This window comes from Somniosus microcephalus, chromosome 1, assembly GCF_052327205.1.
Source record: "Somniosus microcephalus isolate GS21.2 chromosome 1, FLI_Smic_1.0, whole genome shotgun sequence".
NCBI classification, from domain to species: Eukaryota; Metazoa; Chordata; class Chondrichthyes; order Squaliformes; family Somniosidae; genus Somniosus; species Somniosus microcephalus.
The window spans coordinates 250,724,647-250,748,578 of record NC_140987.1 but is presented as its reverse complement, the minus strand read 5'-3'; positions in this window follow the sequence as shown (position 1 = coordinate 250,748,578).

Below are 23,932 nucleotides of genomic sequence, written 5' to 3'. Positions count from 1 at the left end.
TCTCTGCCTATCACTCTCTGCCCATCATTCTCTGTCCATCACTCACTGCCCATCACTCACTGCCCATCACGCTCTGCCCATCACTCACTGTCCATCATTCTCTGCCCATCACTCTCTGCCCATCACTCTCTGCACATCACTCTCTGACAATCATTCTCTGCCCATCACTCTCTGCCCATCACTCTCTGCCCATCACACTCTGCCCATCACTCTCTGCCATCACTCTCAGCCCAGCACTCCCTGCCCATCACTCTCTGCCCATCACTCTCTGCCAATCACTCTCTGCCCATCATTCTCTGCCCATCACTCTCTGCCTATCACTCTCTGCCCATCACTCTCTGCCCATCACTCCCTGCCCATCACTCTCTGCCCATCATTTTCTGCCGATCACTCTCTGCCCATCACTCTCTGCCCATCACTCTCTGCCCATCATTCTCTGCCCATCACTCTCTGCCGATCACTCTCTGCCCATCACTCTCTGCCCATCGTTCTCTGCCCAACACTCTCTGGCCATCATTCTCTGCCCATCACTCTCTGCCCATCACTCTCTGCCCATCATTCTCTGCCCATCACTCTCTGCCCATCATTCTCTGCCCATCACTGTCTGCCCATCACGCTCTGTCCATCATTCTCTGCCCATCACTCTCTGCCCATCATTCCCTGCCCAACATTCTCTGCCCATCACTCTCTGCCCATCACTCTCTGCCCATCATTCTCTGCCCATCACTCTCTGCCCATCATTCACTGCCCATCACTCTCGGCCCATCACTCTCTGCCCATCATTCTCTGCCCATCACTCTCTGCCCATCACTTTCTGCCCTTCACTCTCTGTCCATCACTCTCTGCCCATCACTCTCTGCCCATCACTCTCCACCCATCACTCTCTGCCTAACATTCTCTGCCCATCACTCTCTGCCCATCACTCTCTGCCCATCATTCCCTCCCCATCACTCTCTGCCCATTACTCTCTGCCTATCACTCTCTGCCCATCATTCCCTGCCCATCACTCTCTGCCCATTATTCTCTGCCTATCACTCTCTGCCCATCATTCTCTGTCCATCACTCTCTGCCCATCACTCTCTGCCCATCACTCTCTGGCCATCACTCTCTGCCCATCACTCTCTGCCCATCATTCTCTGCCGATCAGTCTCGGCCCATCACTCTCTGTCCATCACTCTCTGCTCATCATTCTCTGCCCATCACTCTCTGCCCATCACTCTCTGCCCATCACTCTCTGCCCATCATTCCCTGCCCATCACTCTCTGCCCATTACTCTCTGCCTATCACTCTCTGCCCATCATTTTCTGTCCATCACTCTCTGCCCATCACTCTCTGCCAACAACTCTCTGCCCATCACTCTCTGTCCATCATTCTCTGCCCATCACTCTCTGCCCATCACTCCCTGCCCATCACTCTCTGCCTATCACTCTCTGCCCATCATTCTCTGTCCATCACTCACTGCCCATCACTCACTGCCCATCACGCTCTGCCCATCACTCACTGTCCATCATTCTCTGCCCATCACTCTCTGCCCATCACTCTCTGCACATCACTCTCTGACAATCATTCTCTGCCCATCACTCTCTGCCCATCACTCTCTGCCCATCACACTCTGCCCATCACTCTCTGCCATCACTCTCTGCCCATCACTTCTTGCCCATCACTCTCTGCCCATCACTCTCTGCCAATCACTCTCTGCCCATCACTCTCTGCCCATCACTCTCTGCCTATCACTCTCTGCCCATCACTCTCTGCCCATCACTCCCTGCCCATCACTCTCTGCCCATCATTTTCTGCCGATCACTCTCTGCCCATCACTCTCTGCCCATCACTCTCTGCCCATCATTCTCTGCCCATCACTCTCTGCCAATCACTCTCTGTCCATCACTCTCTGCCCATCGTTCTCTGCCCAACACTCTCTGGCCATCATTCTCTGCCCATCACTCTCTGCCCATCACTCTCTGCCCATCATTCTCTGCCCATCACTCTCTGCCCATCATTCTCTGCCCATCACTCTCTGCCCATCACTCTCTGTCCATCATTCTCTGCCCATCACTCTCTGCCCATCATTCCCTGCCCAACATTCTCTGCCCATCACTCACTGCCCATCACTCTCTGCCCATCATTCTCTGCCCATCACTCTCTGCCCATCATTCTCTGCCCATCACTCTCTGCCCATCACTCTCTGCCCATCATTCTCTGCCCATCACTCTCTGCCCATCACTCTCTGCCCATCATTCTCTAGCCACCAATCTCTGCCCATCATTCTCTACCAATCACTCTCTGCCCATCACTCTCTGCCAAACACTCTCTGCCCATCATTCTCTGCCCTCACTCTCTGCCCATCACTCGCTGCCCATCACTCTCTGCCCATCACTCTCTGGCCATCACACTCTGCCCATCACTCTCTGCCCATCACTCTCTGGCCATCTCTCTCTGCCCATCACTCACTGCCAATCACTCACTGCCCATCACTCTCTGGCCATCACTCTCTGCCAATCACTCTCTGCCCATCATTCTCTGCCCATCACTCTCTGCCCATCACTCTCTGCCCATCACTCTCTGCCCATCATTCTCTGCCCATCACTCTCTGCCCATCATTCACTGCCCATCACTCTCGGCCCATCACTCTCTGCCCATCATTCTCTGCCCATCACTCTCTGCCCATCACTTTCTGCCCTTCACTCTCTGTCCATCACTCTCTGCCCATCACTCTCTGCCCATCACTCTCCACCCATCACTCTCTGCCTAACATTCTCTGCCCATCACTCTCTGCCCATCACTCTCTGCCCATCATTCCCTCCCCATCACTCTCTGCCCATTACTCTCTGCCTATCACTCTCTGCCCATCATTCCCTGCCCATCACTCTCTGCCCATTATTCTCTGCCTATCACTCTCTGCCCATCATTCTCTGTCCATCACTCTCTGCCCATCACTCTCTGCCCATCACTCTCTGGCCATCACTCTCTGCCCATCACTCTCTGCCCATCATTCTCTGCCGATCAGTCTCGGCCCATCACTCTCTGTCCATCACTCTCTGCTCATCATTCTCTGCCCATCACTCTCTGCCCATCACTCTCTGCCCATCACTCTCTGCCCATCATTCCCTGCCCATCACTCTCTGCCCATTACTCTCTGCCTATCACTCTCTGCCCATCATTTTCTGTCCATCACTCTCTGCCCATCACTCTCTGCCAACAACTCTCTGCCCATCACTCTCTGTCCATCATTCTCTGCCCATCACTCTCTGCCCATCACTCCCTGCCCATCACTCACTGCCTATCACTCTCTGCCCATCATTCTCTGTCCATCACTCACTGCCCATCACTCACTGCCCATCACGCTCTGCCCATCACTCACTGTCCATCATTCTCTGCCCATCACTCTCTGCCCCTCACTCTCTGCACATCACTCTCTGACAATCATTCTCTGCCCATCACTCTCTGCCCATCACTCTCTGCCCATCACTCTCTGCCCATCACTCTCTGCCATCACTCTCTGCACATCACTCTCTGACAATCATTCTCTGCCCATCACTCTCTGCCCATCCCTCTCTGCCCATCACACTCTGCCCATCACTCTCTGCCATCACTCTCTGCCCATCACTTCTTGCCCATCACTCTCTGCCCATCACTCTCTGCCAATCACTCTCTGCCCATCACTCTCTGCCCATCACTCTCTGCCTATCACTCTCTGCCCATCACTCTCTGCCCATCACTCCCTGCCCATCACTCTCTGCCCATCATTTTCTGCCGATCACTCTCTGCCCATCACTCTCTGCCCATCACTCTCTGCCCATCATTCTCTGCCCATCACTCTCTGCCGATCACTCTCTGTCCATCACTCTCTGCCCATCGTTCTCTGCCCAACACTCTCTGGCCATCATTCTCTGCCCATCACTCTCTGCCCATCACTCTCTGCCCATCATTCTCTGCCCATCACTCTCTGCCCATCATTCTCTGCCCATCACTCTCTGCCCATCACTCTCTGTCCATCATTCTCTGCCCATCACTCTCTGCCCATCATTCCCTGCCCAACATTCACTGCCCATCACTCACTGCCCATCACTCTCTGCCCATCATTCTCTGCCCATCACTCTCTGCCCATCATTCTCTGCCCATCACTCTCTGCCCATCACTCTCTGCCCATCATTCTCTGCCCATCACTCTCTGCCCATCACTCTCTGCCCATCATTCTCTAGCCACCAATCTCTGCCCATCATTCTCTACCAATCACTCTCTGCCCATCACTCTCTGCCAAACACTCTCTGCCCATCATTCTCTGCCCTCACTCTCTGCCCATCACTCGCTGCCCATCACTCTCTGCCCATCACTCTCTGGCCATCACACTCTGCCCATCACTCTCTGCCCATCACTCTCTGGCCATCTCTCTCTGCCCATCACTCACTGCCAATCACTCACTGCCCATCACTCTCTGGCCATCACTCTCTGCCAATCACTCTCTGCCCATCATTCTCTGCCCATCACTCTCTGCCCATCACTCTCTGCCCATCACTCTCTGCCCATCATTCTCTGCCCATCACTCTCTGCCCATCATTCACTGCCCATCACTCTCGGCCCATCACTCTCTGCCCATCATTCTCTGCCCATCACTCTCTGCCCATCACTTTCTGCCCTTCACTCTCTGTCCATCACTCTCTGCCCATCACTCTCTGCCCATCACTCTCCACCCATCACTCTCTGCCTAACATTCTCTGCCCATCACTCTCTGCCCATCACTCTCTGCCCATCATTCCCTCCCCATCACTCTCTGCCCATTACTCTCTGTCTATCACTCTCTGCCCATCATTCCCTGCCCATCACTCTCTGCCCATTATTCTCTGCCTATCACTCTCTGCCCATCATTCTCTGTCCATCACTCTCTGCCCATCACTCTCTGCCCATCACTCTCTGGCCATCACTCTCTGCCCATCACTCTCTGCCCATCATTCTCTGCCGATCAGTCTCGGCCCATCACTCTCTGTCCATCACTCTCTGCTCATCATTCTCTGCCCATCACTCTCTGCCCATCACTCTCTGCCCATCACTCTCTGCCCATCATTCCCTGCCCATCACTCTCTGCCCATTACTCTCTGCCTATCACTCTCTGCCCATCATTTTCTGTCCATCACTCTCTGCCCATCACTCTCTGCCAACAACTCTCTGCCCATCACTCTCTGTCCATCATTCTCTGCCCATCACTCTCTGCCCATCACTCCCTGCCCATCACTCACTGCCTATCACTCTCTGCCCATCATTCTCTGTCCATCACTCACTGCCCATCACTCACTGCCCATCACGCTCTGCCCATCACTCACTGTCCATCATTCTCTGCCCATCACTCTCTGCCCCTCACTCTCTGCACATCACTCTCTGACAATCATTCTCTGCCCATCACTCTCTGCCCATCACTCTCTGCCCATCACTCTCTGCCCATCACTCTCTGCCATCACTCTCTGCCCATCACTTCTTGCCCATCACTCTCTGCCCATCACTCTCTGCCAATCACTCTCTGCCCATCACTCTCTGCCCATCACTCTCTGCCTATCACTCTCTGCCCATCACTCTCTGCCCATCACTCCCTGCCCATCACTCTCTGCCCATCATTTTCTGCCGATCACTCTCTGCCCATCACTCTCTGCCCATCACTCTCTGCCCATCATTCTCTGCCCATCACTCTCTGCCGATCACTCTCTGCCCATCACTCTCTGCCCATCGTTCTCTGCCCAACACTCTCTGGCCATCATTCTCTGCCCATCACTCTCTGCCCATCACTCTCTGCCAATCACTCTCTGCCCATCACTCTCTGCCCATCACTCTCTGCCTATCACTCTCTGCCCATCACTCTCTGCACATCACTCCCTGCCCATCACTCTCTGCCCATCATTTTCTGCCGATCACTCTCTGCCCATCACTCTCTGCCCATCACTCTCTGCCCATCATTCTCTGCCCATCACTCTCTGCCCATCAATCTCTGCCCATCACTCTCTGCCCATCGTTCTCTGCCCAACACTCTCTGGCCATCATTCTCTGCCCATCACTCTCTGCCCATCTCTCTCTGCCCATCATTCTCTGCCCATCACTCTCTGCCCATCATTCTCTGCCCATCACTCTCTGCCCATCATGCTCTGTCCATCATTCTCTGCCCATCACTCTCTGCCCATCACTCTCTGCCTATCACTCTCTGCCCATCATTCTCTATCCATCACTCCCTGCCCATCACTCTCTGCCATCACTCTCTGCCCATCACTCACTGCCCATCACTCTCTGCCCATCACTCTCTGGCCATCACTCTCTGCCCATCACTCTCTGCCCATCACTCTCTGGCCATCACTCTCTGCCCATCATTCTCTGTCCATCACTCTCTGCCCATCACTCTCTGCCCATCACTCTCTGCCCATCACTCTCTGCCCATCACTCTCTGCCCATCATTCTCTGCCCATCATTCTCTGTCCATCACTCTCTGCCCATCACTCTCTGCCCATCACTCTCTGCCCATCACTCTCTGCCCATCACTCTCTGCCCATCACTCTCTGCCCATCACTCTCTCCCTATCAGTCTCTGCCCATCATTCTCTGCCCATCACTCTCTGCCCATCACTCTCTGCCCATCACTCTCTGCAAATCACTCTCTGCCCATCACACTCTGTTCATCACTCTCTGCCCATCACTCTCTGCTCATCACTCTCTGCCCATCACAATCTGTCCATCATTCTCCACCCATCACTCTCTGCCCATCACTCTCTGCCCATCACACTCTGTCCGTCATTCTCTGCCCATCACTCTCTGCCCATCATTCTCTGTCCATCACTCTCTGCCTATCACTCTCTGCCCATCACTCTCTGGCCATCACTCTCTGCCAAACACTCTCTGCCCATCATTCTCTGCCGATCACTCTCTGCCCATCACTCGCTGCCCATCACTCTCTGCCCATCACTCTCTGGCCATCACACTCTGCCCATCACTCTCTGCCCATCACTCTCTGGCCATCACTCTCTGCCCATCACTCACTGCCAATCACTCACTGCCCATCATTCTCTGCCCATCACTCTCTGCCCATCATTCTCTGCCCATCACTCTCTGCCCATCATTCTCTGTCCATCACTCTCTGCCCATCAATCTCTGCCAATCACTCTATGCCAATCACTCCCTGCCCATCACTCTCTGCCCATCACTCTCTGCCCATCACTCACTGCCCATCACTCTCTGCCCATTACTCTCTGGCCATCACTCTCTGCCCATCACTCTCTGCCCATCACTCTCTGGCCATCACTCTCTGCCCTTCACTCTCTGCCCATCATTCTCTGCCGATCACGCTCTGCCCATCACTCTCTGGCCATTACTCTCTGCCAATCACTCTCTGCCCATCATTCTCTACCCATCACTCTCTGCCCATCACTCTCTGCCCATCATTCTCTGCCCATCATTCTCTGTCCATCACTCTCTGCCCATCACTCTCTGCCCATCACTCTCTGCCCATCACTCTCTGCCCATCACTCTCTGCCCATCACTCTCTGCCCATCACTCTCTCCCTATCAGTCTCTGCCCATCATTCTCTGCCCATCACTCTCTGCCCATCACTCTCTGCCCATCACTCTCTGCAAATCACTCTCTGCCCATCACACTCTGTTCATCACTCTCTGCCCATCACTCTCTGCTCATCACTCTCTGCCCATCACAATCTGTCCATCATTCTCCACCCATCACTCTCTGCCCATCACTCTCTGCCCATCACACTCTGTCCGTCATTCTCTGCCCATCACTCTCTGCCCATCATTCTCTGTCCATCACTCTCTGCCTATCACTCTCTGCCCATCACTCTCTGGCCATCACTCTCTGCCAAACACTCTCTGCCCATCATTCTCTGCCGATCACTCTCTGCCCATCACTCGCTGCCCATCACTCTCTGCCCATCACTCTCTGGCCATCACACTCTGCCCATCACTCTCTGCCCATCACTCTCTGGCCATCACTCTCTGCCCATCACTCACTGCCAATCACTCACTGCCCATCATTCTCTGCCCATCACTCTCTGCCCATCATTCTCTGCCCATCACTCTCTGCCCATCATTCTCTGTCCATCACTCTCTGCCCATCAATCTCTGCCAATCACTCTATGCCAATCACTCCCTGCCCATCACTCTCTGCCCATCACTCTCTGCCCATCACTCACTGCCCATCACTCTCTGCCCATTACTCTCTGGCCATCACTCTCTGCCCATCACTCTCTGCCCATCACTCTCTGGCCATCACTCTCTGCCCTTCACTCTCTGCCCATCATTCTCTGCCGATCACGCTCTGCCCATCACTCTCTGGCCATTACTCTCTGCCAATCACTCTCTGCCCATCATTCTCTACCCATCACTCTCTGCCCATCATTCTCTGCCCATCACTCTCTGCCCATCACTCTCTGACCATCACTCTCTGCATATCACTCTCTGCCCATCATTCTCTGTCCATCACTCTCTGCCCATCACTCTCTGCCCATCACTCTCTGCCCATCACACTTTGTCCATCATTCTCTGCCCATCACTCTCTGCCCATCATTCTCTGTCCATCACTCTCTACCCATCAATCTCTGGCAATCACTCTCTGCCAATCACTCCCTGCCCATCACTCTCTGCCCATCACTCTCTGCCCATCACTCACTGCCCATCACTCTCTGCCCATCACTCTCTGGCCATCACTCTCTGCCCATCACTCTCTGTCCATCACTCTCTGCCCATCATTCTCTGTCCATCACTCTCTGCCCTTCACTCGCTGTCCATCACTCTCTGCCCATCACTCTCTGGCCATCACTCTCTGCCAAACACTCTCTGCCCATCATTCTCTGCCGATCACTCTCTGCCCATCACTCGCTGCCCATCACTCTCTGCCCATCACTCTCTGGCCATCACACTCTGCCCATCACTCTCTGCCCATCACTCTCTGGCCATCACTCTCTGCCCATCACTCACTGCCAATCACTCACTGCCCATCACTCTCTGGCCATCACTCTCTCCCAATCACTCTCTGCCCATCATTCTCTGCCCATCACTCTCTGCCCATCATTCTCTGCCCATCACTCTCTGCCCATCATTCTCTGTCCATCACTCTCTGCCCATCAATCTCTGCCAATCACTCTATGCCAATCACTCCCTGCCCATCACTCTCTGCCCATCACTCTCTGCCCATCACTCACTGCCCATCACTCTCTGCCCATCACTCTCTGGCCATCACTCTCTGCCCATCACTCTCTGCCCATCACTCTCTCGCCATCACTCTCTGCCCTTCACTCTCTGCCCATCATTCTCTGCCGATCACGCTCTGCCCATCACTCTCTGGCCATCACTCTCTGCCAATCACTCTCTGCCCATCATTCTCTACCCATCACTCTCTGCCCATCATTCTCTGCCCATCACTCTCTGCCCATCACTCTCTGACCATCACTCTCTGCATATCACTCTCTGCCCATCATTCTCTGTCCATCACTCTCTGCCCATCACTCTCTGCCCATCACTCTCTGCCCATCACACTTTGTCCATCATTCTCTGCCCATCACTCTCTGCCCATCATTCTCTGTCCATCACTCTCTACCCATCAATCTCTGGCAATCACTCTCTGCCAATCACTCCCTGCCCATCACACTCTGCCCATCACTCTCTGGCCATCACTCTCTGCCCATCACTCTCTGGCCATCACTCTCTGCCCATCACTCTCTGCCCATCATTCTCTGCTGATCACTCTCGGCCCATCACTCTCTGTCCATCACTCTCTGCCCATCATTCTCTGTCCATCACTCTCTGCCCTTCACTCTCTGTCCATCACTCTCTGCCCATCACTCTCTGCCCATCACTCTCCACCCATCACTCTCTGCCTAACATTCTCTGCCCATCACTCTCTGCCCATCATTCCCTGCCCATCACTCTCTGCCCATTACTCTCTGCCTATCACTCTCTGCCCATCATTCCCTGCCCATCACTCTCTGCCCATTACTCTCTGCCTATCACTCTCTGCCCATCATTCTCTGTCCATCACTCTCTGCCCATCACTCTCTGCCCATCACTCTCTGGCCATCACTCTCTGCCCATCACTCTCTGCCCATCATTCTCTGCCGATCACTCTCGGCCCATCACTCTCTGTCCATCACTCTCTGCTCATCATTCTCTGCCCATCACTCTCTGCCCATCACTCTCTGCCCATCATTCTCTGCCCATCACTCTCTGCCCATCATTCTCTGCCCATCACTCTCTGCCCATCACGCTCTGTCCATCATTCTCTGCCCATCACTCTCTGCCCATCATTCCCTGCCCAACATTCTCTGCCCATCACTCTCTGCCCATCACTCTCTGCCCATCATTCTCTGCCCATCACTCTCTGCCCATCATTCTCTGCCCATCACTCTCTGCCCATCACTCTCTGCCCATCATTCTCTGCCCATCACTCTCTGCCCATCACTCTCTGCCCATCATTCTCCAGCCACCAATCTCTGCCCATCATTCTCTACCAATCACTCTCTGCCCATCACTCTCTGCCTATCACTCTCTGCCCATCATTCTCTGTCCATCACTCTCTGCCCATCACTCTCTGCCCATCACTCTCTGCCCATCACTCTCTGCCCATCACTCTCTGCCCATCACTCTCTGCCCATCACTCTCTCCCTATCACTCTCTGCCCATCATTCTCTGCCCATCACTCTCTGCCCATCACTCTCTGCCCATCACTCTCTGCAAATCACTCACTGCCCATCACACTCTGTCCATCACTCTCTGCCCATCACTCTCTGCTCATCACTCTCTGCCCATCACAATCTGTCCATCATTCTCCACCCATCACTCTCTGCCCATCACTCTCTGCCCATCACACTCTGTCCATCATTCTCTGCCCATCACTCTCTGCCCATCATTCTCTGTCCATCACTCTCTGCCTATCACTGTCTGCCCATCACTCTCTGGCCATCACTCTCTGCCAAACACTCTCTGCCCATCATTCTCTGCCCATCACTCTCTGCCCATGACTCGCTGCCCATCACTCTCTGCCCTTCACTCTCTGTCCAACACTCTCTGCCCATCACAATCTGTCCATCATTCTCCACCCATCACTCTCTGCCCATCACTCTCTGCCAATCACTCTCTGCCCATCATTCTCTACCCATCACTCTCTGCCCATCATTCTCTACCCATCACTCTCTGCCCATCATTCTCTGCCCATCACTCTCTGCCCATCACTCCCTGCCCATCACTCTCTGCCTATCACTCTCTGCCCATCATTCTCTGTCCATCACTCACTGCCCATCACTCACTGCCCATCACGCTCTGCCCATCACTCACTGTCCATCATTCTCTGCCCATCACTCTCTGCCCATCACTCTCTGCACATCACTCTATGACAATCATTCGCTGCCCATCACTCTCTGCCCATCACTCTCTGCCCATCACACTCTGCCCATCACTCTCTGCCATCACTCTCTGCCCATCACTCCCTGCCCATCACTCTCTGCCCATCACTCTCTGCCAATCACTCTCTGCCCATCACTCTCTGCCCATCACTCTCTGCCTATCACTCTCTGCCCATCACTCTCTGCCCATCACTCCCTGCCCATCACTCTCTGCCCATCATTTTCTGCCGATCACTCTCTGCCCATCACTCTCTGCCCATCACTCTCTGCCCATCATTCTCTGCCCATCAATCTCTGCCGATCACTCTCTGCCCATCACTCTCTGCCCATCGTTCTCTGCCCAACACTCTCTGCCCATCACGCTCTGTCCATCATTCTCTGCCCATCACTCTCTGCCCATCATTCCCTGCCCAACATTCTCTGCCCATCACTCTCTGCCCATCAATCTCTGCCCATCATTCTCTGCCCAACACTCTCTGCCCATCATTCTCTGCCCATCACTCTCTGCCCATCACTCTCTGCCCATCATTCTCTGCCCATCACTCTTTGCCCATCACTCTCTGCCCATCATTCTCTAGCCACCAATCTCTGCCCATCATTCTCTACCAATCACTCTCTGCCCATCACTCTCTGCCTATCACTCTCTGCCCATCATTCTCTGTCCATCACTCTCTGCCCATCACTCTCTGCCCATCACTCTCTGCCCATCACTCTCTGCCCATCACTCTCTGCCCATCACTCTCTGCCCATCACTCTCTCCCTATCAGTCTCTGCCCATCATTCTCTGCCCATCACTCTCTGCCCATCACTCTCTGCCCATCACTCTCTGCAAATCACTCTCTGCCCATCACACTCTGTTCATCACTCTCTGCCCATCACTCTCTGCTCATCACTCTCTGCCCATCACAATCTGTCCATCATTCTCCACCCATCACTCTCTGCCCATCACTCTCTGCCCATCACACTCTGTCCGTCATTCTCTGCCCATCACTCTCTGCCCATCATTCTCTGTCCATCACTCTCTGCCTATCACTCTCTGCCCATCACTCTCTGGCCATCACTCTCTGCCAAACACTCTCTGCCCATCATTCTCTGCCGATCACTCTCTGCCCATCACTCGCTGCCCATCACTCTCTGCCCATCACTCTCTGGCCATCACACTCTGCCCATCACTCTCTGCCCATCACTCTCTGTCCATCACTCTCTGCCCATCACTCACTGCCAATCACTCACTGCCCATCATTCTCTGCCCATCACTCTCTGCCCATCATTCTCTGCCCATCACTCTCTGCCCATCATTCTCTGTCCATCACTCTCTGCCCATCAATCTCTGCCAATCACTCTATGCCAATCACTCCCTGCCCATCACTCTCTGCCCATCACTCTCTGCCCATCACTCACTGCCCATCACTCTCTGCCCATTACTCTCTGGCCATCACTCTCTGCCCATCACTCTCTGCCCATCACTCTCTGGCCATCACTCTCTGCCCTTCACTCTCTGCCCATCATTCTCTGCCGATCACGCTCTGCCCATCACTCTCTGGCCATCACTCTCTGCCAATCACTCTCTGCCCATCATTCTCTACCCATCACTCTCTGCCCATCATTCTCTGCCCATCACTCTCTGCCCATCACTCTCTGACCATCACTCTCTGCATATCACTCTCTGCCCATCATTCTCTGTCCATCACTCTCTGCCCATCACTCTCTGCCCATCACTCTCTGCCCATCACACTTTGTCCATCATTCTCTGCCCATCACTCTCTGCCCATCATTCTCTGTCCATCACTCTCTACCCATCAATCTCAGGCAATCACTCTCTGCCAATCACTCCCTGCCCATCACTCTCTGCCCATCACTCTCTGCCCATCACTCACTGCCCATCACTCTCTGCCCATCACTCTCTGGCCATCACTCTCTGCCCATCACTCTCTGCCCATCATTCTCTGCCCATCACTCTCTGCCGATCACTCTCTGCCCATCACTCTCTGCCCATCGTTCTCTGCCCAACACTCTCTGGCCATCATTCTCTGCCCATCACTCTCTGCCCATCACTCTCTGCCCATCATTCTCTGCCCATCACTCTCTGCCCATCATTCTCTGCCCATCACTCTCTGCCCATCATTCTCTGCCCATCACTCTCTGCCCATCATTCTCTGCCCATCACTCTCTGCCCATCACTCTCTGCCCATCATTCTCTGCCCATCACTCTCTGCCCATCACTCTCTGCCCATCATTCTCCAGCCACCAATCTCTGCCCATCATTCTCTACCAATCACTCTCTGCCCATCACTCTCTGCCTATCACTCTCTGCCCATCATTCTCTGTCCATCACTCTCTGCCCATCACTCTCTGCCCATCACTCTCTGCCCATCACTCTCTGCCCATCACTCTCTGCCCATCACTCTCTGCCCATCACTCTCTCCCTATCACTCTCTGCCCATCATTCTCTGCCCATCACTCTCTGCCCATCACTCTCTGCCCATCACTCTCTGCAAATCACTCACTGCCCATCACACTCTGTCCATCACTCTCTGCCCATCACTCTCTGCTCATCACTCTCTGCCCATCACAATCTGTCCATCATTCTCCACCCATCACTCTCTGCCCATCACTCTCTGCCCATCACACTCTGTCCATCATTCTCTGCCCATCACTCTCTGCCCATCATTCTCTGTCCATCACTCTCTGCCTATCACTCTCTGCCCATCACTCTCTGGCCATCACTCTCTGCCAAACACTCTCTGCCCATCATTCTCTGCCCATCACTCTCTGCCCATCACTCGCTGCCCATCACTCTCTGCCCTTCACTCTCTGTCCATCACTCTCTGCCCATCACAATCTGTCCATCATTCTCCACCCATCACTCTCTGCCCATCACTCTCTGCCAATCACTCTCTGCCCATCATTCTCTACCCATCACTCTCTGCCCGTCATTCTCTGCCCATCACTCTCTGCCCATCACTCTCTGACCATCACCCTCTGCCCATCACTCTCTGCCCAGCATTCTCTGTCCATCACTCTCTGCCCATCACTCTCTGCCCATCACTCTCTGCCCATCACACTTTGTCCATCATTCTCTGCCCATCACTCTCTGCCCATCATTCTCTGTCCATCACTCTCTACCCATCAATCTCTGGCAATCACTCTCTGCCAATCACTCCCTGCCCATCACTCTCTGCCCATCACTCTCTGCCCATCACTCACTGCCCATCACTCTCTGCCCATCACTCTCTGGCCATCACTCTCTGCCCATCACTCTCTGTCCATCACTCTCTGCCCATCATTCTCTGTCCATCACTCTCTGCCCTTCACTCGCTGTCCATCACTCTCTGCCCATCACTCTCTGCCCATCACTCTCCACCCATCACTCTCTGCCTAACATTCTCTGCCCATCACTCTCTGCCCATCACTCTGTGCCCATCATTCCCTGCCCATCTCTCTCCCCATTACTCTCTGCCTATCACTCTCTGCCCATCATTCCCTGCCCATCACTCTCTGCCCATTACTCTCTGCCTATCACTCTCTGCCCATCATTCTCTGTCCATCACTCTCTGCCCATCACTCTCTGCCCATCACTCTCTGGCCATCACTCTCTGCCCATCACTCTCTGCCCATCATTCTCTGCCGATCACTCTCGGCCCATCACTCTCTGTCCATCACTCTCTGCTCATCCTTCTCTGCCCATCACTCTCTGCCCATCACTCTCTGCCCATCACTCTCTGCCCATCATTCCCTGCCCATCACTCTCTGCCCATTACTCTCTGCCTATCACTCTCTGCCCATCATTTTCTGTCCATCACTCTCTGCCCATCACTCTCTGCCCACCACTCTCTGCCCATCACTCTCTGTCCATCATTCTCTGCCCATCACACTCTGCCCATCACTCCCTGCCCATCACTCTCTGCCTATCACTCTCTGCCCATCATTCTCTGTCCATCACTCACTGCCCATCACTCACTGCCCATCACGCTCTGCCCATCACTCACTGTCCATCATTCTCTGCCCATCACTCTCTGCCCATCACTCTCTGCACATCACTCTATGACAATCATTCTCTGCCCATCACTCTCTGCCCATCACTCTCTGCCCATCACACTCTGCCCATCACTCTCTGCCATCACTCTCTGCCCATCACTCCCTGCCCATCACTCTCTGCCCATCACTCTCTGCCAATCACTCTCTGCCCATCACTCTCTGCCCATCACTCTCTGCCTATCACTCTCTGCCCATCACTCTCTGCCCATCACTCCCTGCCCATCACTCTCTGCCCATCATTTTCTGCCGATCACTCTCTGCCCATCACTCTCTGCCCATCACTCTCTGCCCATCATTCTCTGCCCATCAATCTCTGCCGATCACTCTCTGCCCATCACTCTCTGCCCATCGTTCTCTGCCCAACACTCTCTGCCCATCACGCTCTGTCCATCATTCTCTGCCCATCACTCTCTGCCCATCATTCCCTGCCCAACATTCTCTGCCCATCACTCTCTGCCCATCAATCTCTGCCCATCATTCTCTACCCATCACTCTCTGCCCATCATTCTCTGCCCATCACTCTCTGCCCATCACTCTCTGCCCATCATTCTCTGCCCATCACTCTTTGCCCATCACTCTCTGCCCATCATTCTCTAGCCACCAATCTCTGCCCATCATTCTCTACCAATCACTCTCTGCCCATCACTCTCTGCCTATCACTCTCTGCCCATCAATCTCTGTCCATCACTCTCTGCCCATCACTCTCTGCCCATCACTCTCTGCCCATCACTCTCTGCCCATCACTCTCTGCCCATCACTCTCTCCCTATCAGTCTCTGCCCATCATTCTCTGCCCATCACTCTCTGCCCATCACTCTCTGCCCATCACTCTCTGCAAATCACTTTCTGCCCATCACACTCTGTTCATCACTCTCTGCCCATCACTCTCTGCTCATCACTCTCTGCCCATCACAATCTGTCCATCATTCTCCACCCATCACTCTCTGCCCATCACTCTCTGCCCATCACACTCTGTCCGTCATTCTCTGCCCATCACTCTCTGCCCATCATTCTCTGTCCATCACTCTCTGCCTATCACTCTCTGCCCATCACTCTCTGGCCATCACTCTCTGCCAAACACTCTCTGCCCATCATTCTCTGCCGATCACTTTCTGCCCATCACTCGCTGCCCATCACCCTCTGCCCATCACTCTCTGGCCATCACACTCTGCCCATCACTCTCTGCCCATCACTCTCTGGCCATCACTCTCTGCCCATCACTCACTGCCAATCACTCACTGCCCATCACTCTCTGGCCATCACTCTCTCCCAATCACTCTCTGCCCATCATTCTCTGCCCATCACTCTCTGCCCATCATTCTCTGCCCATCACTCTCTGCCCATCATTCTCTGTCCATCACTCTCTGCCCATCAATCTCTGCCAATCACTCTATGCCAATCACTCCCTGCCCATCACTCTCTGCCCATCACTCTCTGCCCATCACTCACTGCCCATCACTCTCTGCCCATTACTCTCTGGCCATCACTCTCTGCCCATCACTCTCTGCCCCTCACTCTCTGGCCATCACTCTCTGCCCTTCACTCTCTGCCCATCATTCTCTGCCGATCACGCTCTGCCCATCACTCTCTGGCCATCACTCTCTGCCAATCACTCTCTGCCCATCATTCTCTACCCATCACTCTCTGCCCATCATTCTCTGCCCATCACTCTCTGCCCATCACTCTCTGACCATCACTCTCTGCATATCACTCTCTGCCCATCATTCTCTGTCCATCACTCTCTGCCCATCACTCTCTGCCCATCACTCTCTGCCCATCACACTTTGTCCATCATTCTCTGCCCATCACTCTCTGCCCATCATTCTCTGTCCATCACTCTCTACCCATCAATCTCTGGCAATCACTCTCTGCCAATCACTCCCTGCCCATCACTCTCTGCCCATCACTCTCTGCCCATCACTCACTGCCCATCACTCTCTGCCCATCACTCTCTGGCCATCACTCTCTGCCCATCACTCTCTGCCCATCACTCTCTGGCCATCACTCTCTGCCCATCACTCTCTGCCCATCATTCTCTGCCGATCACTCTCGGCCCATCACTCTCTGTCCATCACTCTCTGCCCATCATTCTCTGTCCATCACTCTCTGCCCTTCACTCTCTGTCCATCACTCTCTGCCCATCACTCTCTGCCCATCACTCTCCACCCATCACTCTCTGCCTAACATTCTCTGCCCATCACTCTCTGCCCATCACTCTCTGCCCATCATTCCCTGCCCATCACTCTCTGCCCATTACTCTCTGCCTATCACTCTCTGCCCATCATTCCATGCCCATCACTCTCTGCCCATTACTCTCTGCCTATCACTCTCTGCTCATCATTCTCTGCCCATCACTCTCTGCCCATCACTCTCTGCCCATCACTCTCTGCCCATCATTCCCTGCCCATCACTCTCTGCCCATTACTCTCTGCCTATCACTCTCTGCCCATCATTCTCTGTCCATCACTCTCTGCCCATCACTCTCTGCCCACCACTCTCTGCCCATCACTCTCTGTCCATCATTCTCTGCCCATCACTCTCTGCCCATCACTCCCTGCCCATCACTCTCTGCCTATCACTCTCTGCCCATCATTCTCTGTCCATCACTCACTGCCCATCACTCACTGCCCATCACGCTCTGCCCATCACTCACTGTCCATCATTCTCTGCCCATCACTCTCTGCCCATCACTCTCTGCACATCACTCTCTGACAATCATTCTCTGCCCATCACTCTCTGCCCATCACTCTCTGCCCATCACACTCTGCCCATCACTCTCTGCCTATCACTCTCTGCCCATCACTCTCTGCCCATCACTCCCTGCCCATCACTCTCTGCCCATCATTCTCTGCCCATCACTCTCTGCCTATCACTCTCTGCCCATCACTCTCTGCCCATCGTTCTCTGCCCAACACTCTCTGGCCATCATTCTCTGCCCATCACTCTCTGCCCATCACTCTCTGCCCATCATTCTCTGCCCATCACTCTCTGCCCATCATTCTCTGCCCATCACTCTCTGCCCATCACGCTCTGTCCATCATTCTCTGCCCATCACTCTCTGCCCATCATTCCCTGCCCAACATTCTCTGCCCATCACTCTCTGCCCATCACTCTCTGCCCATCATTCTCTGCCCATCACTCTCTGCCCATCATTCTCTGCCCATCACTCTCTGCCCATCACTCTCTGCCCATCATTCTCCAGCCATCAATCTCTGCCCATCATTCTCTACCAATCACTCTCTGCCCATCACTCTCTGCCTATCACTCTCTGCCCATCATTCTCTGTCCATCACTCTCTGCCCATCACTCTCTGCCCATCACTCTCTGCCCATCACTCTCTGCACATCACTCTCTGCCCATCACTCTCTGCCCATCACTCTCTCCCTATCACTCTCTGCCCATCATTCTCTGCCCATCACTCTCTGCCCATCACTCTCTGCCCATCACTCTCTGCAAATCACTCACTGCCCATCACACTCTGTCCATCACTCTCTGCCCATCACTCTCTGTCCATCACTCTCTGCCTATCACTCTCTGCCCATCACACTCTGGCCATCACTCTCTGCCAAACACTCTCTGCCCATCATTCTCTGCCCATCACTCTCTGCCCATCACTCGCTGCCCATCACTCTCTGCCCTTCACTCTCTGTCCATCACTCTCTGCCCATCACAAACTGTCCATCATTCTCCACCCATCACTCTCTGCCCATCACTCTCTGCCAATCACTCTCTGCCCATCATTCTCTACCCATCACTCTCTGCCCATCATTCTCTGCCCATCACTCTCTGCCCATCACTCTCTGACCATCACTCTCTGCCCATCACTCTCTGCCCATCATTCTCTGTCCATCACTCTCTGCCCATCACTCTCTGCCCATCACTCTCTGCCCATCACACTTTGTCCATCATTCTCTGCCCATCACTCTCTGCCCATCATTCTCTGTCCATCACTCTCTACCCATCAATCTCTGGCAATCACTCTCTGCCAATCACTCCCTGCCCATCACTCTCTGCCCATCACTCTCTGCCCATCACTCACTGCCCATCACTCTCTGCCCATCACTCTCTGGCCATCACTCTCTGCCCATCACTCTCTGTCCATCACTCTCTGCCCATCATTCTCTGTCCATCACTCTCTGCCCTTCACTCGCTGTCCATCACTCTCTGCCCATCACTCTCTGCCCATCACTCTCCACCCATCACTCTCTGCCTAACATTCTCTGCCCATCACTCTCTGCCCATCACTCTGTGCACATCATTCCCTGCCCATCTCTCTCCCCATTACTCTCTGCCTATCACTCTCTGCCCATCATTCCCTGCCCATCACTCTCTGCCCATTACTCTCTGCCTATCACTCTCTGCCCATCATTCTCTGTCCATCACTCTCTGCCCATCACTCTCTGCCCATCACTCTCTGGCCATCACACTCTGCCCATCACTCTCTGCCCATCATTCTCTGCCGATCACTCTCGGCCCATCTCTCTCTGTCCATCACTCTCTGCTCATCATTCTCTGCCCATCACTCTCTGCCCATCACTCTCTGCCCATCACTCTCTGCCCATCATTCCCTGCCCATCACTCTCTGCCCATTACTCTCTGCCTATCACTCTCTGCCCATCATTTTCTGTCCATCACTCTCTGCCCATCACTCTCTGCCCACCACTCTCTGCCCATCACTTTCTGTCCATCATTCTCTGCCCATCACTCTCTGCCCATCACTCCCTGCCCATCACTCTCTGCCTATCACTCACTGCCCATCATTCTCTGTCCATCACTCACTGCCCATCACTCACTGCCCATCACGCTCTGCCCATCACTCACTGTCCATCATTCTCTGCCCATCACTCTCTGCCCATCACTCTCTGCACATCACTCTCTGACAATCATTCTCTGCCCATCACTCTCTGCCCATCACTCTCTGCCCATCACACTCTGCCCATCACTCTCTGCCATCACTCTCTGCCCATCACTCCCTGCCCATCACTCTCTGCCCATCACTCTCTGCCAATCACTCTCTGCCCATCACTCTCTGCTCATCACTCTCTGCCTATCACTCTCTGCCCATCACTCTCTGCCCATCACTCCCTGCCCATCACTCTCTGCCCATCATTTTCTGCCGATCACTCTCTGCCCATCACTCTCTGCCCATCACTCTCTGCCCATCATTCTCTGCCCATCAATCTCTGCCGATCACTCTCTGCCCATCACTCTCTGCCCATCGTTCTCTGCCCAACACTCTCTGGCCATCATTCTCTGCCCATCCCTCTCTGCCCATCACTCTCTGCCCATCATTCTCTGCCCATCACTCTCTGCCCATCATTCTCTGCCCATCACTCTCTGCCCATCACGCTCTGTCCATCATTCTCTGCCCATCACTCTCTGCCCATCATTCCCTGCCCAACATTCTCTGCCCATCACTCTCTGCCCATCACTCTCTGCCCATCATTCTCTGCCCATCACTCTCTGCCCATCATTCTCTGCCCATCACTCTCGGCCCATCACTCTCTGCCCATCATTCTCTGCCCATCACTCTCTGCCCATCACTCTCTGCCCTTCACTCTCTGTCCATCACTCTCTGCCCATCACTCTCTGCCTATCACTCTCCACCCATCACTCTCTGCCTAACATTCTCTGCCCATCACTCTCTGCCCATCACTCTCTGCCCATCATTCCCTGCCCATCACTCTCTGCCCATCACTCTCTGCCCATTACTCTCTGCCCATCATTCCCTGCCCATCACTCTCTGCCCATTACTCTCTGCCTATCACTCTCTGCCCATCATTCCCTGCCCATCACTCTCTGCCCATTACTCTCTGCCTATCACGCTCTGCCCATCATTCTCTGTCCATCACTCTCTGCCCATCACTCTCTGCCCATCACTCTCTGGCCATCACTCTCTGCCCATCACTCTCTGCCCATCATTCTCTGACGATCACTCTCGGCCCATCACTCTCTGTCCATCACTCTCTGCCCATCATTCTCTGTCCATCACTCTCTGCCCTTCACTCCCTGTCCATCACTCTCTGCCCATCACTCTCTGCCCATCACTCCCTGCCCATCACTCTCTGCCTATCACGCTCTGCCCATCATTCTCTGTCCATCACTCTCTGTCCATCACTCTCTGCCCATCACTCTCTGCCCACCACTCTCTGCCCATCACTCTCTGTCCATCATTCTCTGCCCATCACACTCTGCCCATCACTCCCTGCCCATCACTCTCTGCCTATCACTCTCTGCCCATCATTCTCTGTCCATCACTCACTGCCCATCACTCACTGCCCATCACGCTCTGCCCATCACTCACTGTCCATCATTCTCTGCCCATCACTCTCTGCCCATCACTCTCTGCACATCACTCTATGACAATCATTCTCTGCCCATCACTCTCTGCCCATCACTCTCTGCCCATCACACTCTGCCCATCACTCTCTGCCATCACTCTCTGCCCATCACTCCCTGCCCATCACTCTCTGCCCATCACTCTCTGCCAATCACTCTCTGCCCATCACTCTCTGCCCATCACTCTCTGCCTATCACTCTCTGCCCATCACTCTCTGCCCATCACTCCCTGCCCATCACTCTCTGCCCATCATTTTCTGCCGATCACTCTCTGCCCATCACTCTCTGCCCATCACTCTCTGCCCATCATTCTCTGCCCATCAATCTCTGCCGATCACTCTCTGCCCATCACTCTCTGCCCATCGTTCTCTGCCCAACACTCTCTGCCCATCACGCTCTGTCCATCATTCTCTGCCCATCACTCTCTGCCCATCATTCCCTGCCCAACATTCTCTGCCCATCACTCTCTGCCCATCAATCTCTGCCCATCATTCTCTACCCATCACTCTCTGCCCATCATTCTCTGCCCATCACTCTCTGCCCATCACTCTCTGCCCATCATTCTCTGCCCATCACTCTTTGCCCATCACTCTCTGCCCATCATTCTCTAGCCACCAATCTCTGCCCATCATTCTCTACCAATCACTCTCTGCCCATCACTCTCTGCCTATCACTCTCTGCCCATCAATCTCTGTCCATCACTCTCTGCCCATCACTCTCTGCCCATCACTCTCTGCCCATCACTCTCTGCCCATCACTCTCTGCCCATCACTCTCTCCCTATCAGTCTCTGCCCATCATTCTCTGCCCATCACTCTCTGCCCATCACTCTCTGCCCATCACTCTCTGCAAATCACTTTCTGCCCATCACACTCTGTTCATCACTCTCTGCCCATCACTCTCTGCTCATCACTCTCTGCCCATCACAATCTGTCCATCATTCTCCACCCATCACTCTCTGCCCATCACTCTCTGCCCATCACACTCTGTCCGTCATTCTCTGCCCATCACTCTCTGCCCATCATTCTCTGTCCATCACTCTCTGCCTATCACTCTCTGCCCATCACTCTCTGGCCATCACTCTCTGCCAAACACTCTCTGCCCATCATTCTCTGCCGATCACTTTCTGCCCATCACTCGCTGCCCATCACCCTCTGCCCATCACTCTCTGGCCATCACACTCTGCCCATCACTCTCTGCCCATCACTCTCTGGCCATCACTCTCTGCCCATCACTCACTGCCAATCACTCACTGCCCATCACTCTCTGGCCATCACTCTCTCCCAATCACTCTCTGCCCATCATTCTCTGCCCATCACTCTCTGCCCATCATTCTCTGCCCATCACTCTCTGCCCATCATTCTCTGTCCATCACTCTCTGCCCATCAATCTCTGCCAATCACTCTATGCCAATCACTCCCTGCCCATCACTCTCTGCCCATCACTCTCTGCCCATCACTCACTGCCCATCACTCTCTGCCCATTACTCTCTGGCCATCACTCTCTGCCCATCACTCTCTGCCCCTCACTCTCTGGCCATCACTCTCTGCCCTTCACTCTCTGCCCATCATTCTCTGCCGATCACGCTCTGCCCATCACTCTCTGGCCATCACTCTCTGCCAATCACTCTCTGCCCATCATTCTCTACCCATCACTCTCTGCCCATCATTCTCTGCCCATCACTCTCTGCCCATCACTCTCTGACCATCACTCTCTGCATATCACTCTCTGCCCATCATTCTCTGTCCATCACTCTCTGCCCATCACTCTCTGCCCATCACTCTCTGCCCATCACACTTTGTCCATCATTCTCTGCCCATCACTCTCTGCCCATCATTCTCTGTCCATCACTCTCTACCCATCAATCTCTGGCAATCACTCTCTGCCAATCACTCCCTGCCCATCACTCTCTGCCCATCACTCTCTGCCCATCACTCACTGCCCATCACTCTCTGCCCATCACTCTCTGGCCATCACTCTCTGCCCATCACTCTCTGCCCATCACTCTCTGGCCATCACTCTCTGCCCATCACTCTCTGCCCATCATTCTCTGCCGATCACTCTCGGCCCATCACTCTCTGTCCATCACTCTCTGCCCATCATTCTCTGTCCATCACTCTCTGCCCTTCACTCTCTGTCCATCACTCTCTGCCCATCACTCTCTGCCCATCACTCTCCACC